Source organism: Garra rufa, chromosome 25, assembly GCF_049309525.1.
Source record: "Garra rufa chromosome 25, GarRuf1.0, whole genome shotgun sequence".
Lineage (NCBI taxonomy): Eukaryota > Metazoa > Chordata > Actinopteri > Cypriniformes > Cyprinidae > Garra > Garra rufa.
This window is the reverse complement of record NC_133385.1, coordinates 10,500,128-10,522,315: the sequence shown is the minus strand read 5'-3', so window position 1 is coordinate 10,522,315 and position 22,188 is coordinate 10,500,128. Positions and strand designations below refer to the sequence as shown.

The 22,188-nt window shown below is 31.1% G+C and overlaps 1 protein-coding gene across 3 annotated transcripts in view; it reads right to left on the bottom strand.

The window, feature by feature from the left end:
• The window catches only part of LOC141301726 (leucine-rich repeat and immunoglobulin-like domain-containing nogo receptor-interacting protein 1), a 127,599-nt gene that overhangs the window by 24,291 nt on the left and 81,120 nt on the right, over positions 1-22,188 (bottom strand). Inside the window, exon 1 of one of the 3 annotated variants that reach the window (XM_073831925.1) lies at positions 13,644-13,969. The exons of the other annotated variants lie outside the window; for them this stretch is intronic. The gene's annotated coding sequence lies outside the window, so the exon portion shown is untranslated. Of the gene's footprint in view, positions 1-13,643; positions 13,970-22,188 lie in introns of those variants that run through there. 3 annotated transcript variants of the gene reach the window in all.

Sequence of the window (22,188 nt, the reverse complement as noted above, 5' to 3'; positions counted from 1 at the left end):
AGTACTACCATCCCTCCAAGTTTTAAGTCTCTACATCTTACGTTTTGGTCTGCACGATCGGTTTTACGTGAAGAACGCCGATCTGTGACCATTCTAACAATTACAATAGGGTTTCAGCGCTATGTACTTGAACCCCTAACAACAATGTTGGACGATTTTGAAGTTGGAGGAGAAAATAAGATGAAGTTTTCACCCTACCCTACACAGACGAAGAACTAACCATGCTAGATAAGACCATTATTCCTCAGCTGGAATCATGTAGAGGCCTTTGAATCTGGAATTTGGACCTTCAACTCGTTGGCCACCATTGAAGTCCACTATATGGAGAGAAATCCTGGAATGTTTTCCTCAAAAACCTTAATTTCTTTTCTACCAAAGAAAGAAAGACTTGAACATCTTGGATGACATGGAGGAAATTTTCATTCTGGAAGTGAACTTCACCTTTATCAATGTCCTTACAACCTTTCTGGGCCTTGAACGTGTCCGTTTGTGTTGCTGTCTATGAAGGGTCTGAAAGCTCTGGGATTTAATCAAAAATATTTTAAGTTGTGTTCCGAAGATGAACGAAGGTCGCTTTGGAACAACATGAGCATGAGTAATTAATGACAGAATTTTCATTTTTGAGTGAACTGCACCTTCAACAATCAACATTATACTAACAAATGCGGATAACTGAACTTTACTCGTACTGAATACAGAACATTTTTTTAAAGGAGTGTCCATTTGTGTAAAGACACAAATGACAGCTTTTGGACTGAAAATGGATTTTTCCTCTGCAAAATTTGCAGTGACACACTTAAAATGGAAGTAAACAGAACAAATGCTTTGCATAAATGCGCAGCTTGAATTTTTGTTAAAGTACTCGCATGAATTATTCAGTAAAAACCTGTTATTATTTGATCTGTGAAGTTCTCTAAATCGTCTTGGAGGTGGAGGACTACTTTTCGAGATGGATGAACTTCTGCCTTCATTTTTTATGAGTTTGAGCCAACTGAACACGCCTTTCTTTGGTATTCTTTTAAGTTGAAATATTGGATATAACATTATATAAGCAGGTCTACCACAGCAGTTTCATGGTAATACATAAAAATGTAATGAAAGCTTTTTGTGACTAAATGGAGACAGAACGTTTGTGCAGTAGCGTACACGAATATACAGATTCAATCTGACAGAAAAAAAGGCCAATATATTAATTTTTTTTTGAGTCAAAGATGCCTTTCCGAATCGTTACGGCTTAGTCGAACCCAGACCGTTCGTTTGAGCTAGTGTGACCTGGGTTTGTTCCAGCAGGGATGCGGATTCATAGAGCTGATCGTCTTCCTGCGAATCCATCAGGGAGTTTGTGTAGTGGAAATTGGACTCTGCATTCATCTATAATATGGAAGGACTCTTGATATCAGTCCGTCATCCATCAACGAGCTTCCTGTCTGTGCTGTTAGCTGTGTCATCCTCTCTCTATCTATCTGGAAATGGAGCACAACCACACCCCTCCTTTCTCTTTCCTCTTTAACACTGGCTTCCAGGGATCTCTCTCGCTCTCTCACACACACTTAGCTCAGTTTTCACCAACAGTTTTCTGTCTCTCTCACTCAGGCTCATGAATCGCGTTCTGTCTCCAGGCGTCTGCTGAACGCCGCACACTCATCGTCTCCTGAAACGCGAACCCTTGGCTGAGATCACATGACCTCTGTGAGTCCACCGCCTCTACAACGCTCTTTTCCTCTCTTTAGAACACAAACCTCGGCTCGCTTTCTATTTTAGTCGCTGGCGATCGATCTGAATGATTCAGAGAGGAGATTCAACGACGTAAATCAATCTTACAGAACCACAAAACACACACTTACACACTTCATAGGCTTCTGCATAGGTTGACTTTACACCGTATCACAATGCAACGGGCCTGTTTTACCATTATAATATATTGCATGTAGACTGCATTCCTAAGAAACAAAACTGAGGAAAAAAAAAGTTTCTAAAAGCTTTTTTGTTTAATTTTTCCAACAGTGATAATTAAGGTGAGGCAAAAACTGATCATTTTGATTAAAAATTATTAAAGTAAAATTATTAAAAAAATTAAGATTTTAATTAAAACATCCTGCTGGCGAAGATATGGAGCATTAACAATTTATTAAAAAGAAAATATATGATAATTTTAATTAAAAAATTATATAATAAGTCACACATATACACACACACTTTGTTTTTATTTAATAATTAATTGATTATATTTTAATTTCGTTTATTTAAATAAATATAATACATTTTTTAAATCAAAATTTCTACATTTAACTTCAGCTTTGATATTTTTAAATAATAATAATAATAATAATAATAATAATAATAATAATAATAATAATAATAATAATAATAATCTATTTATAATCAAAAAACATTCTATACAATTTTATAATATACGTATTTAAAAAACTAAATTCCAAAAACAAAATTCAGCTTTGGTATTTAAAAAAAAAAAAAAAATATTTATAGTCATGTTAAAAAATAACAATAGGCTCAAAACAGATCACCTATTTTGATTTTGGAATTTTATTTGTTATAATAATAATAATAATAATAATAATAATAATAATAATAATAATAATAATAATCTTTTTTTAGTCATGTATACTCAAAATGTTTTTTCTCATGTTAAAAATAACAATTTCTTAAAAAGAAAAAAATATATATATAATTTTAAAAAATAATAAAACAATAAAATAAATTATTAGGTAAATATTGGTTTAATTTTGAAATAAATTAACATGATGAATTATTGACTACATTTTGATTGAATTATATTTAATAAAAGACAAAAACTACGACTAAAAAAAATAAAAATGCTAGTTTTTGTAAAAGAAAAAAAAACCCTAATTTATTATCAAAATCTTTGTATAGTTATTTATAATAAACAATTTTCTCTCATGTTAAAATAATTTCTTAAATTAATATATAAAATGTGAGTATATGGTTTAATTTTTTTCAGTGACTGAAGTTAATGAACATGATAAATTATTGATTAAATTTTGATTAAAATTTGATTAAATTATATTTCTTAAAATACAAAAACTATGACTAAAATTTAGAACAGTAATGTAAATTCAGACAAAAAATAATGCTAGTTTCTGTAAAGATAAAGCACTTTTGTAGTAAAACTAATTTATAATCAAAGCCTATTTATAGTCATGTATAATAAAAAACTCTCATGTTAAAACAATTTCTTAAAAAGAAAAATATATGATAATTTCAAATAATAATAAAACAATAAAATCAATTAACTATATAAGAATTAAGTTTAGATAAACTAGTTAACTAGTTTTTGTAAAAAAAAAAACTTTGTAGTAAAACATAATAAAATATATTTATAGCCATTTATAATAAAAAAATTATCTTATGTTAATTTTTTTTTTTTTTTAAACGAAACATGATAATTAATTATATGAGAATTAATATATAAAATGTGAATATTTGGTTTAATTTTATCAGTGACTGAAATGAATGAATAAGTTGAATTATTGACTAAATTTTGATTCAAATTTATTAAAATTATATTTATTAAAAGGCAAAAACTATGACTAAAACGTAGATCAGTGATGTCAATTCAGAAAAAATACTAATGCTAGTTTTTGTAAAAACTACCCAAAAACACACAATCCTCCAAATATTTACAGTATCGTTCAAACGTTTGGGGGTCAGTATGATTTTTTGTGAAAGAAATTAATGCTTTTCTTAAGCAATGATGCATTAAAAAGATCAAAAATTACAGTAAAGAGAGAGTTTACAGTATAATGTTTTGTATGTGTACCACTGTATACTACGTATACACTATAAAAAGTTTTTACCAGTTTCAACTTAAAAACGTAAGTTCAGCAGCTGCCTAAAATTTTAAGTTAAAGCAACTTAAAACTACTATTCATTTCAACTCACGACAATAAAATTAGTTAAAATGACTTGTACTTTTAAGTTGATTTAACTTATGAGTTAAAATTACTCGTATTTTAATGTTGATTTAACTTAAAATTTTAATGCAGCTGCTAAACTTAAGTTAAAACTGGTGAAAACTTATAACAGTGTACTACTATTAAAAACACTATTATTTTTACTTTTTATTTATAAAAAAAATCCTATAATGAAGAACTGTTAATAATTAGAAATAATAATCAGAATGTCAGAATGATTTCTGAAGGATCATGAGACTGAAGACTGGAGTAATGATGCTGAAAACTCAGCTTTGCGACACATCAATAAATCACATTTTAAAATATATTTAAACAGAAAAGAATAGTAAAAAAAATATTTACAATTTTTACTGTATTTCGATCAAATAAATGCAGCCACTAAGAGCCTAAAATACAAAATAATAAATAAATAAATAAAAATCTCCAAACTTTTAAACAGTAATGTGCTAGAATATGTCAGTCACATTTTAAGGCGGGGCTTAGTGAAGGTAGCTATAAAAAGTCGAGTACTGCCCCTTTAAGACAGCTCTGATACACCTTCTCATTTTAAGTTCTCCTGGAAACCTGAATTATCCGAACTGATGCTCTCGTGTGGATCTAGGCTAACTGCTGGTGCTATCGGCATATTTACCTCACGCAGTAAATCCAGCAGGACAGCTGATGAATAAACAAATCCAATTAAAGAAAGCGTTAGCCTGGGAATGCTTACCTCAGCTTTTTAACACACACATACACACACCTTAATCGGAGCTTTAAGCAGCACTGCCATTGAGCATCGCTGCACGACTCCGCTGTCCTGAAGAATTTATAACCACTCTGAACTCAGATCACTAACACCAATCGCCTTGAAGATACACACGAAGACAAGTAGACATACACACTACATTATACACTCACACACATACATGTACACACACAAACCTGATGGGTGTTGCCATCTCATTCAGCAAGCAAAACCAGCTGCTGAGCTTCCATCGATCTACTGGCCTGAGAAGAATACTGATTACAAAAACACACTGCAATCTGGTTTCCAACACAAGGACACACACACTTGAAAATACATTAAAAGGCTATGGCTATTTGAGAAGTACTCACACTTTCGGTCTCAGATCTGCATGTTAACAGAAGCCCCGCCCACAGCCACAATATAAGCCCTGCCCATATTTACAATTCAAAACATAATGCATAATGCACAAGCACTCCAAGCTCCGCCCACATTCAAAATCGATTCGTACATTTCAGAATTTGACGACAGTGGTAGTTAACGATTTTAAAGATTTTGCATGTACAAATTATAACCGTCAACCTGCAAATCCAAATACTTGCCTAATAATTTTGGGAAAACATTTTAGTCAAATTGCATTATAGACTACATGTACATCTGGAAATTAAAAGTCTGTATTTACCCTTATGTTGTTAATAATCTATTTTTTTCTCACTCAAAACAGATCACCAATTTTTATTTTGGAATTTTGATTTGTTATAATGATAATAGTAATTATTATTTTAATAGAAAATTTAAAATAATACTAAATTGATTTGTAATAATAATAATCATAATAATAATAAATAACAATAAATATATATAAAATAAATATAAATAATACATCTAAAATAATAATAAAATTATATATGCACACACACACACACACACACACACACACACACACACACACTTTGATTTTATTTAATAATTTATTGATTTTATTTTATTTATTTAAATAAATATGATGATGATAATAATAATAAAAACAACATCCATAACAATAATTATTATTGCATTCTATTTTTATTATTTTGTCAATTTATTTATTTATTAAAATACAGTTGATTATGTACATCTTTAAAAATCTAAATTCTAAAAACTAAATTTAGTTTAGCTATTTTTAAAATAATAATAATAATAATAATAATAATAATAATAATAATAATATATTTAAAGTTATTTATAATATTTTTTTCTCCATATAACAAAATAAAGGCTCAAAACAGATCATCAATTTTGATATTGGAATTTTTATTTTTTTTATTATAATAAAAATAATAATAATAACAAAATGGTATATATTTTTTCAGAATTTGTAATACTAATAACAATAATAATAATAATAACAAATTATAGTTTTTAATTATTTAAATAAATTTAATAAGAATCTACAATAAAAACCATAATTAATAATAATAATAATAATAACTGTATTCTATTTAGAGTAGTGGTGGGCCGTTATCGGCGTTAACGTGCTGCGTTAACGTGAAACTCTTATCGCGCGATAAAAAAAAATATCGCCGTTAATCTATTCTCAAATTTGGGTTGGGAGCTGGGTCTAAACTACGCAAGCTATGATGACTTTCACCTTGATAGTTTAACGCGGATGTATACCAAAGACTGTAGAATAGGGTCGCGCGTTTAAGTCTCCGCCGCCAAAACACAGACGGGATCGCGTCGTCCTCCATTCATAAAAACCTAATCTACTATAGCGCGAAATGCCACGTAAATTCGTCGTTTTTTGGATTCATAAATCAAATGTTGGTCAGTCACTTAATTCAAATCGCGATATGGACTAGTGTATGTGAAAACTGAAATGCAAAAAGACCGTTTTAATATGAATCCGATATGTTCCGTTTGCCTAGCTGTATGTATGCATTGCGGAGACGAGCTTTTACTACACGCATACTGAAACACACGTGACGCTCCCGGTAATTTTTGGCATTTTCATCTCACATGAACAGATAAACTCAATCTCCCAAACTGCTGTGAGTGTCACTTTTACCGTTTCATTTGAGAAAACTAGCATCATATCATACTGTATGACACAGAAACTTCACGGCAACCTGTCAAAATAAAAGTACGGTGTAACATGTAATGGGTTGGGTAGGTGTTGACGTTAAAAAATAATTTCATTGTTAGTTAGTTAGTAAACACAAGTACATCTAATTGAACATAATTTATTTTCATCAACAAATTATCATAGAACAGCTTTATGAGCTTTATGATCCATTCTCAAAGACTTTAAGTCATTATTTGGGTAGCACACATATTCTGAATGCCTTCAGCAGAATTCAAATTAGCCATTTTAATCTAGATTAATCTAGATTAATTCCAAGATTTAATCTAGATTAATCTAGATTAAAAAAATTAATCTATGCCCACCCCTAATTTAGAGTATTATTTTGTCAAGTTAATCATTTATTAAATTAAATTTTATAAATGTACAATCTTTAAAAATCAAAATTCATAAAACAAAATTTAGCTTTGCTATTTCAAATGCGAAAAAAAAAAAAAAAAAACCCAAACAAATAATAATAATTTATAATCACATTTTTTTCTCCCATGTTAAAAATAACAATAAAGGCTCAAAACAGATAACCAATTTTGATTTTGGATTTTTTTATAATAATAATAATAATAATAATAATAATAATAATAATAATAATATTAATGATTATTATTATAAATTATGTGTAGATTATTATTTAATTTCTTTATTGTATTAATATTTATTATTTCATTTATTCATTCATTTGAATAAGAATCTAAAATAATAATAAATTATATATACACACACTTTTAATTAATAAATAATTTATTTATTTCATTTATTTAAATAAATATAATAATTTGTTTTTAAATCAAAATTTTTAAAATCAAACTTCAACTTTTTATTTTTAAAGTACATCTTAAAAAATAAAAAAAAATCTAAAACAAAATTTTGATATTTTAAACAAACAAACAAAAAAAATATATGTATTTATTAAAAATAAATTAGAATATTTTTATATTTAAAACATTTAAAATCAAAACCACAATGTAAATTATAAGAAGTGTTGTTAATAAAATAAATACAATAATTTTGAATTTGATCTTGTTTTGACTGCCTATGGTGTCAATCTAAGGCTAAATTCTGCTATTGACTCAATCCTACCCCCCAGAAACAATGGAGGCGCCACCCACAGACAGACGAAAAACCACAAGCACAACACGAGCGCCACCCACAACCCAGGCTCCGCCGCACGACTACCTGACATTTCCAAGTTGTTCCCATAGAGTCTTCCATTGTGATTAACATTTACTCAGCAGGCCTAGAGCATCTTCTCCCTGCAACACTAATGAGCTCTGCTAGCTCGTTACTGCCAATTCATTTCCAGAACATCCTCCAAGTCATCATAAAAACATAAATCCAGCGTTCACGTATCATACATAAATGCAGCTTCATGTAGCTTTATGGAAACGTCTCGAACCGCACGTACTGTTTTTTTAAAGCGTAATATGATGCTGTGGCATTAAACATCTGCTGGAGAGTATCACTAATATATAACAACCAAGAGAGAGGAGTATTCCTTTGACAAACACACAAGCAAAAGTCCTGATTTTCAAAATAATTTAATTTGGATGCACCGTGCCTGACTATTCGCTAAACAGACAGCGATTTAAATTTCAGGAAACTAATGCAAAACTAATGGATAAAATAATAGTTATTCAGTAGGGCTTTTCTCCTAGGCAAAAAGCATTTCATTTAAAGATTAGCGGTAAGCTGCTCTATTTCTCTCTCTCGCTCTGACAATGAGACTGTAAGTGATTTGACTTTAAAGAGCCAGGGGTAAGTGAGCATGTGTGTGTGTGTGCGAGACAGGAAGTCATCAGCTATTAGACACAATGAGGCAAACTCCTCCCCTTTTCATGCCCCTCCCTCTCATTTGCATAAATAGTTTAGTAGTAGTGCTGGCTCTGATTCTAAATGATTCTTTATTTTCATTTCATAAGCATTTTGTTTGTTATTCAGAATTATTTTTTATTTCTTTACCTTAAATCATTTTATATTTATTTATCAAAAATATTTTATGTTTGACTCTATAAGTAGTCTATACAACTTCTGCGCTAGATTACAATGAATCTTTTCAGTTCATAAGAGAAGTAGCATTGAGTCTGGTTTGTGAATCATTCAATTTTATGTGAACAAATCTTTTATTTGAATTTTTAAAAAAATATTTATTTACCCAGAATTATTTTATATTTATATAAGAATTATTTATAGAATTATTTTTAATTATATATTTGCCAAAACATATTTTATATCCATTTATAAAAGCATTGAGTCTGATTCGTGACTCGTTCACTTTTATTTGAACAAATCTTGTTTTTTTTTTTTTATTTTATAAAGTTTTTTTAAATTGTTTTATAAAATGTTTTTTTTCCAAATTGTTTTAAATTCTATAATTTTTTATATTTATTTACACATAATTATTTTATATTCAACTATAAAACTACTTGTGCACTTAATTACTATATTTTTAGTCTATTAGAATTATCGCTGAGTCTAATTCATAAATGATTAATTCTTTTAAAAGCTTTTTGTTTGCTATTCAATTATTTTGTATTTATCAAAAATATTATGCTTGTGCACTAGATTACAATGAATCTTTTCAGTTCATAAGCAGCGTTGAGTTTTATTCATGAATTATTCATTTTTATTTTAACAAACCTTTTGTTATTTTAATTAAAATATTTATTTACCTGACATTATATTTATTTATTTAACCAGAATTATTTTTTATTTATTTATTTACCCAGAATGTTTTATCTTTATTCACCAAAAATTATTTTATATTCAACTATAAAAGTAGCACATATGGCTTTTGAACTTAACAATATTTTTAGTTTTTGAGAAGTATAGCGCTGAGTCTAATCAATGAATGATTAATTCTTTTAAAAGCATTTTGTTTGTTTTTCACACCTGAAATTATTTTATATTTATTTATCAAAAATATTTAGTTTGACTTTGTAAGTAATCCAAAAAACCTGTGCACTAGATTACAACAAATCTTTTCAGTTTATCAGAAAATTAGTATATAGTCTGATTTGTGAATCATTTTTGAATCATATTTGAACAAATCTATTGTTAATTGAGTTTTGTTATATTTATTTACCTGTCATTATATTTATTTACTTACTCAGAATTGTTCAATATTTATTTATTTACCCAGAATTATTTGATATTTATTTACCAAAAAATATTTTACATTCATCTATAAAAGTAGTACATAACGACTTGTGCATTTAATTACAATATTTTCAGTTTATAAGAAATGCTGAGTCTAGTTTATGAATGATTAATTATTTTAAAAGCATTTTGTTTGTTATTCAGACCTAAAATTATTTTATATTGATCATAAAATATTTTATGTTCGACTCCATACAACTTGTGCACTAAATTACAATGAATCTTTTCAGTTCATATCAAAGTAGCACTAAATCTGATTAATCAATGATTTAATCTTTAGAACAAATTTTTTATTTTTCATAATTTATCCATAATTTTATTATTGTACCTGAGATTATTTAATATTTATTTATCCAAACCTATTTTATATTTATTCAAAACTATTTTTAGATTCATGAATCATTCATTCTTTTGAATAAATCTTTTTAGTGAATCAGTTGATTTAGTTCACAAAAACTAATTCATGAATGATTCATTCTTTTAAAAGCCTTTTGATAGTTATTTACACCTAAAATTATTTTATATTTATTTATTTATCAAAAAATGTTTAATGTTCGACTCCGTAAGTAGTGCATACAACTTGTGCACTATATTACAACCTTTTTAGTTTATGAGAAGTAGCACTGAATCTGATTCATCAATGATTCATTCTTTAGAACAAATCTTTTATTTTTATAATTTACTTATTATTGCAGCCAAGATCACTTAATATTTATTTATCGAGACCTATTTTATATTTATTCAAAAGTATTTTTAGACTCTAAAAATTAGTCCATATGATTTGTGCACTATATGACTGTATTTTCAGTTTATGAGAAGTAGCACTGATTCAAGAATCATTGATTCTTTTGAATAAATCCTTTTAGTGAATCAGTTGTTTCAGTTTCACAAAAACTAATTAATGAATGATTCATTCTTTAAAAAGTATTTTGTTTGTTATTCAAACCTAAATTTTTTATATTTATTTATCAATATATACATTAAATATATATATTTAATGTTTGACTCTAGAAGTAGTGCATACAACCTGTGCACTATATTACAATCTTTTTAGTTTATGAGAAGTAGTACACTGTAAAAAGTTTTCACCAGTTTCAACTTAAAAACTTGAGTTTAGCAGCTGCATTAAAATTTTAAGTTTAATCAACTTAAGTCATTTCAACTCACAAGTTAAATCAACTCATTTTTATTGTAATAAGTTAAAATGACTTGTAGTTTTAAGCTGATTTAACTTAAAATTTTAAGGCAGCTGCTGAACTTAGGTTTTTAAGTTGAATCTGGTGAAAACTTTTTACAGTGTATTGGGTCTGATTCATCAATGATTCATTCTTTAGAACCAATATTTATTTATCCAAACCTATTTTGTATTTATTCAGAACTATTTTATTTTAGACTACAGTCCATATGACATGTACACTATATTACTGTATTTTCAGTTTATGAGAAGCAGCGCTGATTCGTGAATCATTCATTAAATATTTTTAATGAATCAGATAATTCAGGTCACAAAAATTAATTAATGAATAATTCATTATTTCAAAAGCATTTTGATTGTTATTTATAACTAAAATTATTTCATATTTATTTATCAAAAAAATATTTAATGTTCGACTCCATAAGTAGTTTCTACAAACTTGTGCACTATATTACAACCTGTTTAGTTTACGAAAAGTAGCACTGAATCTGATTCATCAATGATTCATTCTTTAGAACAAATCTTTTATTTTTATAATTTACTTATTATTGTACCTGAGATTATTTAACATTTATTTATCCAAACCTATTTTATATTTATTCAAAAATGTATTCACTTTTATGATGCTTTCAAAGTTTGAAAGCTTTTGTTCTTTTGTATTCTATGGAAGAAAGTCATACGGGTTTAAAACGACATTGAGGTGAGTAAACAATGACAGAATTTACATTTACAGGTTACGTATTACATGTAAATGACCCTTTACTCCCTGAGGACTGGTGATTGCAGTCAGATACTGGGCACCCTGGGAGTGAATGAAAAAAAGCACACAGGGTCACCTTGTTGGTTATACAGGTAAAATCACCTCAGAATGTTCTGCAAACGTGGTAATCAAAAAACCCAGTCTCGCAGCTTGAGTTTAAAGCCAGATATCATTGCTAGTATCAAATAAAATATACGAATCGGAGATTCATCCAGGCCCTGTTGAAATGACATCAGTCGGACCTATTTGTACATCATATTATTTGCACACTGGAGTAATGAAAGTGATTTCTGTTGACACAAAGTGAATTCATTCTCTGCCGGAGCCTGTATTGCACCACGAGTGCCGTCGATCACGCTGATTACATTTGTAAAACCAGCGATCACAATGAAACGCACATTATTTTTTTGCCACTGGAGACAGTAAATGCACCGGGTCAAACGTTCGCACGACGCTGAGCGCATTGTCACGTCAAGCCTGCTTTTTACAAACGCCCACGTGGGCGTAACAAATGGCGAGCGTGCTCTTCCGAGCCCGCCGTTCCAAGTTTTATGTGTACGCGAGGTTTATTCACGAGAGCCCTGAATTCATAGCTCACACTGAGGAAGTTATATTTGGACCGGTATTTCTGTGGGAAATCTTTTAGCTCCTGTGAGATTTATATGAAGAACTAATCCAACAGCAGCAGACATAACGGATAACCCACACACACACAACCCAATATAGCCCGAGCCAGCTGGGCTGAAATTGCCCAGACTGATTTAATATTCTGTGTGGACAGAGATACCACGGCACCTGGCATCAAATCCTCAATTCCAAATCAGATCAATTCAGAAATCAACTTCACTGAATGGCACAGCACTTATTAAAGACAGCTGCTCATTCTAGAGCCTTTTGAATGATGCTTCTACAGCTTTGTCCAACCATTCTAAAGCCTTTCTGCATGGATCTTCACTAGCATGACTGTACCAAACAACAAAATGGCCATGAGGACCAGCAATTTTTACACCGATATTCCATTGATTTAATTTCCCAAGGCATTTTTCCACCTTTATGAGGGTACATTCGCAAAACGCCACTAATCATGCCAAATACTTCAATGTAACCAATTTTGGTTCCACAAAGAACATTTTAGTGAACTGTTTTTAATAACCTAAAGAACATTTTGTGCAATGGAAAGGTTCTATAGGTGCTAAAGGACCTTAATGGAACCATCAATGCCAATATGAAGGCCTTAATGGGACTTATATCACATTATATCACAAATCAGCTTATAGGAGAAAAAAAAATCATTACAGGGGCATATTTTTCCACTTTCAAAAGCATTTTTTGCCCTGAGCACTCCTCAATATTTGACCACCTCGAACTGATTTCTCCCTGTGTGGTGAAACACTTGTCGTTTCTTCAATAACTACATTACAAAATCATTAATCCAGAAGAAAGCTTCATAGACAACACCGACTGACCCAAATGCCTGCGCTGAATTGTCTGGGATCTTGACAGAAAGAACTCTGCAAAATATTTAACAGCAAAACGAGATAATGTGACAATATTATATATTATAAATTCACCTATATATAGGTGAAACGCATATATTTATTTAATAATTGCTTTCATTTTGAACGACACACACACACACACACACACACACACACACACACACACACACACACACATAGGATTTCCTGTTCAATATATAACATAGTCAGTCACACACTAAAGCGTTGTGAACTTACAGCATCATTCCGTATCGCTGCAATAACACGCGGATATGTTCATCTTATAAAACGCGACGATCCGTCCACAAACACCGCTGAAAAGTGCTTATATCCGCCTCTGAGAAACCCTTCATATGATCGCAGACGATCCCTCATAGGAACATGCATATAAACTCTCTTCATACGATCACAGACACCACCATCATCTTCATCATCAACATCATCTCTCGGCTGATCGATGAGCTCAAGGAGTCTCAGATTTGCTGCTATCCTCCGTCTGTCCTATTAAAATCACAGCAGTGATTCGGCTCTTCTCCCGTCTGCAGTCTGGACTCACCCAGCGCCGAATGAGAGCACCTCACACACGAGCGCATGAGCGCGCGCGCACACACACAAACGCGCGCGCCTCTCCAAGTCGCATTTATTCAGTCGCCGAAATGTCTGAACAAAATAAACTGCGCCGAAATGTTCGTGTGAGATAGACTCTCACGCAAACACTGAGAGAAATATGTTTCTTCTTCACGACAGCTTACCAAGAGAACCACATTTCCCGCCAAAATATCAGTAAGTACTGAATTAGGAACATTTCTGACGGTTATTTTTAAGTTACCTCAGTTTAATTTTAGTAACAACATGGCGTTTTGGCAGAATTGTATGCGTTTCCATGGTAAATGTTTTAAGGGGAGCTACATGGGTGATCAAACTCAGATATCTACATTTGTTCTTACAGATAACATCCCTTACAAAAATTAACCATGATTTTACTATAGTTAAACCATGGTAACCACAAATTAACCATGGTCTTTGTAGTAAAACTATGGTTATACAAATGGCAATCAATGCGCCAAAAACATGGTTACTACATTTTTACTATAATAAAAAATGGTTCATTTTCGTAAGGAACCATGATGTAATACCACAGTACACTTTGAAATACCATAGTTATTTATTTGCAACTGAATAAATGTGGAAATCAAACAGTACCATATATTTATGTTTAAGTCACATAACTTTTCTTCAGAGCTGCCATATTTATGGCCAAAAAGCAATAGCAGTGAATTCAAAAACTCCCGAGAAGTAATATCAAGAAAAATATTGATCACTGGTTTTGATCCGCACAAGATTTAGGAATAATTTATAGGCTTTCAGATTTGTAGTCAGCACAAACATTGTACAAACTGATCTATAATTGATCTACAATTCATCTCTTTACAGTGTGAGGGACAGTTTACTCAAAAATGAAAATTTGGTTAATCTAGTCTCAAATCATTCCAAACATGTATGACTTTCTTTGGTGGAACACAAAAAGATTTTAATTTATTTATTTTTATTGGTCAAAATAATAATAGTGTCAAGTCATGAGAGTATTTTTTAATTGAGATTTGAATCAATAAGCTTTTGAATTGATGTATGGTTTATTAGGATATGACAAATTTTGGCCAAGATACAACTATTTGAAAATCTGGAATCTGAGGGTCACAAATGTCAAAGAAGTCTGAGGTAAAATTTTCTAAACTAATGAGTGTCTTCACGTATTGATATCAAATGATGAATACATTACATCATGAATATCAAATACTATGGTATTACCTTCTAACGTCCTCATGGTACGACCTACAACATTTTTTTCCCAAGGAAAACATCCAGAAGAATCATTTTCTTGCTGTTGTTGACTGCAGTACCGCACATGAGGTCCTGGGGGCACTGTTGCTCTCACTCAGATTGTCGTTGCCTAAAAAAATCATTTTCCGGGCACCTTAAGCATCTGCCTGAAGAAGCTGTTTGAACACAATAGCTGTGAGCAGCATAAACAAACGGCCTCCCATGACATAACAGCTGTCTGTTTAAATTCATAGGGGTCAGTGCACATCACGCGCACCCATAACTGCATTCAGTAAATGGGCGGCCCAGGATTTTCAGCTCCTTTCCGCGTGATAAATCAGATTAAAGCTGCGTTCAGGAGATTTTCCAGACAGACGTATGCCTGGATCGATGGTCTTATTCCGACTGGGCTGCATTAACAGATGAGTTATGAGAGATTTCTGCAGACGCCACGGCTATGCAGAGACTAAACCTACAGGAGTGGAGTCACTTAACACCTGAGAGAGTGTGTGTGTGTGTGTGTGTGTGTGTGTGTGTGTGTGTCACATGGCTAACAAGCCTCAAGTTCTCAAAGTGAATTGCCTGTCATAAGATGGTGACATCTGTATCTTTTGAGAGGTTGAGAGATGTTTGTAGGATCCAAAATAGAATTTACCAACAATATGTCTTAGTGGCCATTTAATTTAATTTCAAAGTGTGACACACACACACACACACACACACACACACAAAATAGAAAACTAAATAGAAAGATTTGAAGAAAAGCATGACAAAAGCAAATTAAAACATTTCAAAAACCAACTAAAATTAAAGCTTTAAATATAAAAGTTAATTTAAAATAGTACTAAATACTGTAATAGTATATTCAAAGGTACTAAAATAAGAGTGATGAATATACACTGCCGCTCAGATTTTTATAGCTTTTTTATGAGACTTTTCTGTTCATCAAGGCTGTTTTTATTTGATTAAAAATACAGAAAAAACTGTAATATTTCTATTTTAATATACTTTTAAATATAATTTATTCCTGTGATGCAAAGCTGAATTTTCAGCATCATTACTCTAGTCTTCAGTGTCTCATGATCCTTCAGAAATCATTCTAATATGCTGATTTATTATTATAATATATATATATATATATATATATATATATTTTTTTTAACCTGTGGGACTTTTTTCAGAATTCTTTGATTATTAAAACATTAAAAAGAACAGCAGTTATTTAAAATAGAAAACTTTTGTAACAATAAACACCTCGTTCAAAGTTTGGGGTCGGTAAAGTGTTTCTTTCTTTCTCTCTTTGAAATAAATGAATACTTTTAATCAGCAAGGATGTGTTAAACTGATAAAAAGTGATACTAAAGATTTCTATTTTGAATAAATGCTGTTCTTTCCCCCTTTTTTTTTAAATCAAAGAATCCTGAAAAAAAGTATCACAGATTCCAAAACTAATATTAAGCCGTTTCCAACGTTGATAATAAAAGTAATGAATCATTATATTAGAATGATTTCTGAAGGATCATGTGACACTGAAGACTGGAGTAATAAGTGATGAAAATTCAGCTTTGCATCACAGAAATAAATAATATTTTACAGTATATAAAAAAAAACTTATTTTGAATTGCAATAATATTTCATAATTTTTCAGTATTTTTGCTCAAATAAATGGAACTTTGATGAGCATAAGATACTTTTTAAAAAAACATAAATTAATAAACACATTATTATAAAATACATTACTTTTTCTGTTTATTGTCATACATCATACCCACAAAACCTGTTAAAATGCATTAAAATAGCCTTTTGAAGGAAGCCAATCTTGATGTTTGGCCTAAATGTTTAAAAAAAAAAACCCTAGACAAACTTCTGATGGCAAATTTACTTGGATGTAAAAGAGGCTTAAGGACAAACGAGTTGCGACAGATGCTTTTCTAGTACACGGTTTCTGTCTTTCATTTGCAACCCTTACATCACTCAGAGAGGGTTAAACTATCATTCTTCAAAATTCAACTCCAACCATGTAAAACTGTTTTATTTACTCGCCGAAGCCAATTTCTACTCTCATTTGGTGCTGGATGTTCGTGTTGGTTTCTCTAGCTGATTCTTTGTGACTGAGGAAAATGAGACCGACAGGAATAGAGCCGTCAGCGAGGAGAAAACAAACATCGGAATGGCATCTTCCAAACCACATGATTTATTTCACAGTTAATGTTGGAACAGCATGACAAATCTGAGTAGTTTGTAAGGCACAGGACGTTGTGATGAGGGCAGACGCATATTAGGCCTAATCTGACGTCTGAGCGACACTTGATATGATCTACAAGTCCAGTGTGACACAAACTCCGTCTGCACACACAACGGCTTTCGGTTCCGAATAATCCTGCTCTTTTGCTCGCTCTCCATCTCCGTCTCGCCTCCTTCCAGGGCTAGAAAGGTCAAAGTGACGCACACAATCCAACACAATACTCTCATAGTGGAGAAACTAATGGCTTCTACTGACAGAAAAGATAGATTTTTGATTTTTGCCCACATTGTGTCTTATTCTGGCCTGGTCTCGTAAAGCCAGACTTTTGACTAGCAGCATTAAGTATTCTGGATAAGAACCAGCCATTTGATCGACCATCTGACCAACATGTCAGAACATCAACCACAGTTTGTTGTACGTGCCACTATATTCTGAAATAGTTGACTAAGAGGCAGTCAAGAAGACAAAATATATTGTTAAAATAATCAAAACAATAATAAAACTAATATATAATAATATACAAATAATTTATATAATAACAGGAGTGTCTACGTAATGCTTAAAAAATGTAAAAAGAGTTTATTTGCAAAAACAGATAACATTTTTAAAAATGTTCAAAAATCATGTTTTTATTATGTTTTTATTTTGTTTTGTTGTGTTAGTTAGCTGTATCTTTTTTAAAAAATAAAAAAAGGTTATTGCGACTTTTTACCTCACACTGACTTTTTTTCTCATAATTGTTATATAAACTTGCAATTGCGAGTTATAAAGTCAGAATTGTGTGCTATAAAGTCAGAATTACGAGATATAAACTAAACAGAATTAGAACATTTTGAATTAGAATACAAACTCACAACTGCGAGAAATAGAATTCTGAGATATAAATTCGCAATTGCGAGTTATAAAGACTAATTTTGAGGGGAAAAAAGACTGATATGTTATATAAACTTGCATTTGCGAGTTATAAAGTCAGAATTGCGTGTTATAAAGTCAGAATTGAGAGATATAAACTCACAATTGCGAGAAATAGTCAGAATTGCAAGATAAAAACTCACAATTCTGACTTTTCTCACAATTCTAACTTTTTTGTCAGAATTCTGAGATATAAATTCACAATTGTGAGTTATAAAGACTAATTTTGAGGGGGGAAAAAGACTGATATGCTTTTATAATTGAGAGTATAGATTTCACTGAGAAAAGAAAGTCACAATTGCACATATAAACTTGTGTTCATATCTCTTAATTCTGACTTAATTTCTCAGAACTGTGAGTTCTCCGAGTTGCGATTTTTCTCGGAATTACGAGTTTGTCCCACAATTCTGACTTTGTAACTGGCAACTGCGATGTTACATCTCACAATTTTGTAAAGTACTGAAATATAACAGTATTAACACACTACAGTAGCCTGCTGAAATCATGCAACAGCAAAACTCTATAATACTGAAATTTTACAGACCTAAACTTTAAGGTACTGATATTTTGCAATGCTAAAACTCTACATTACTGACATTTTACAGTGAAGAGACTGTAAAGTACTGAAATATAACAGTATTAAAACACTACAGTACTGAAATCATACAACACCAAAACTCTATACTACTGAAATTTTACAGACCTAAACTTTAACGTACTAATATTTTATAGTGCTAAAACTCTACATTACTGACATTTTACAGTATTTAGACTGTAAAGTACTGAAATATAACAGTATTAAAACACTACAGTACTGAAATCATACAACACCAAAACTCTATACTACTGAAATTTTACAGACCTAAACTTTAAGGTACTGATATTTTACAGTGCTAAAACTCTACATTACTGACATTTTACAGTATTGAGACTGTAAAGTACTGAAATACAACAGTATTAAAACACTACAGTACTGAAATCATACAACACCAAAACTCTATACTACTGAAATTTTACAGACCTGAACTTTAAGGTACTGATATTTTACAGTGCTAAAATTCTACATTACTGACATTTTACTGTATTAGGACTGTAAAGTACTGAAATATAATAATAATACACTACAAAATGGCATAAACTACAGAAATGCATTCTAAAGCACTAAAAACGTACAAAACTGAAACCCTAGGGTACTGAAATCTTATAGTAAATCCTACAGTACTGAAATCTTATGAAACTGAAATCTTACAGTACTGTATCACTAATATGAAAAAGTCAGAATTGTGAGTTTATATCTCAATTCTGCCTTTATAACTCGCAATTGTAAGTTTATATCTGTCAGTTCTGAGAAAAAAGTAAGAACTGCGAGATCAGAATTGTAAGATAAAAAGATGCAATTACCTTTTTTTTATTTAGTGTTGCAAACAGGCTTCTAATTGTCAGTATGCTGTGCATAAAAAGAAAAAAAAGTAAAACAATTAATAAAAAAATCATTCACACAGCAGTGTCAGTATGCTGGTATATAACAAAGCACAATCTATAGTTATTCTTGTAAATAGATTTGGTTACTAGATACTAGCATCTCCAAATAAATTCTGGTTATCTTTTAAAGATTTACTGGAACTGAACCTAGCATATTTTGAAAAACAAATGGGTTTTTCCTTAATAATTCTCATTTTATCAACCTTGCATTGCATAAATGACATGACTTTTTCCAGATGGACTAGTACAAAAACCTGCACACACTGACTTCCGAGAGGTTTCGTGAAGCTGCCAATCAGATTTGAACTTGTCAGATCAAAGAAGCGAGGGGAAGGGAGTGGAGAGAAATGGCTCGGCTCACTTTAGCTGGGCTCACACACAATACACTATGTTGAGATATTTCTCTTTGTATTACTGATGGCATTTCCCAGCCGCAGGCTGCAGTGCAGAGACAGCAATAGCTACTTTAAAAGATGTTTCCAGCACAGCACTCATCTCATCTGGAACCAACAAAATCTCATTCTCTTGTTCTGTATTCTCCTGCTATGCTGGTAACAATCATATCTGCCCACACTGACTCAGATCACAAGCACACACAGCGAGTCAAGGACTAATTTTACGATCACCGGTTCATAGTTGGAGAAAACATATAGATGTGCTGAAAAAAAACTTAGGTTTTTTTTGAAGGTAAATACATAATACATTGTATTATTAGTAAAATTGTACATTTATATTAAGAAAGACATGCTTTAATGTAAATTAAACACCATCATTTAATACAAACTAGCGGTGATAACACTAAACAGAACTGTAAACCCAACTGCAACCTTTAAAAACTACCAACAACTATTTATAATCCTTACAAGTTCACATTCCTTCTTAGGACCTACTTAATTATACATGCAGGTGAAAGATCCAATAACCACACCCCAAAAACATAGTTGCCACTCCCCCAAAACACATTGCACAGATATGACCAGATCAGCTGACATATTAACTTTTAAATTTTAGCTAAAAACACAGATAATATATTATTTTGTCAAATGAACAAGGAAGAGGGCAAAACAGTAAAACGTGGTTTATAAATGTAGTCACTGAATGGAAAAACCCCTTGAACCAGTTTTGGACTGACCTGTTTTTCCTCTGTCTCTATGGGCACCAGCCAGGCTATAGAACATACTATATAGAGTTTTCTGTCCAGAGAATCCAGTTCAAATCCTGCCTCCAGACCTTTCAATGATTAAAACTATCCATATAAAAGAAATTACACGCTCTTCAACATTAGGTCTGAAAACCACAGATTTCTCAGTCTTACAACACCTGGTGTCAAACTCTGAGGCTCAACAGTACAGTGAATTGCTTCAGTAAATCTGACAGAAAAACACACACCTTGTAACCTCTGACTGAGGGTCATGAGGTCATTGTGAGGGTTTACATAATCTGTATTCACTGCTTGCCCACCACGTACATGCATAATATTCAGATTCTCTCTTAGAAGAGATTTTACACTTCATGAAACGTTTTCACCCAAACATCAAAGCCAGCAATTCTTTGAGGAATGAGCCCTGCATTCAAACCTTACAATAATGAATCCCTACAACATAAAAGACTAAAATCATACATTATTAAACCCTGCTGCACTGATATTTTACAGTATTAAAAATATAAAGCACTGAAACCTTACATCACTGAACCCCTACAGTACTGATGTCTTACATTTGGACTGTGAAGTACTTAAATGTTACAGTAATAAAAAAAAAAAAATCACAATACTGAAAACTGTACAGTACTGATATTTTATCTTTTGACTATAAAGAACCGAAATATTACTGTTATTAAAACACTGCAGTTCTAAAGTCATAATATTTAATGCTGCTGCTGATGATATTTTACAGTATTAAGAATGTAAAGTACTAAAAAGTACTTCATTAAAACCCTACAGTACTGAAATCTTGCAGTAGGGACTGTGAAATACTGAAAGATTACAGTAATAGAAAGCCACACTACTAAAATCACACAACACAAACAGTATAGTACTGACATTTTTCAGCATTTAGACTATAAAATACTAAAATATTAGAGTAATAATCACAGTGCTGAAATTATACAAAGCTTAAAGCTGTACTAAACTTTGCCATTTTATAGTTTTACTGTACTGAAATATTGTAGTTATTAAATCAACAGCATTTAAAATTTTACTCTGCTGCACTGATATTATACAGTATTACTAGTGTAAAGTACTGAATATTTACTTCACAGACATCCAACAGTACTGAAATCATTCAGTACATACATTTTATTGTATTGGTAGTGAAGTACTGA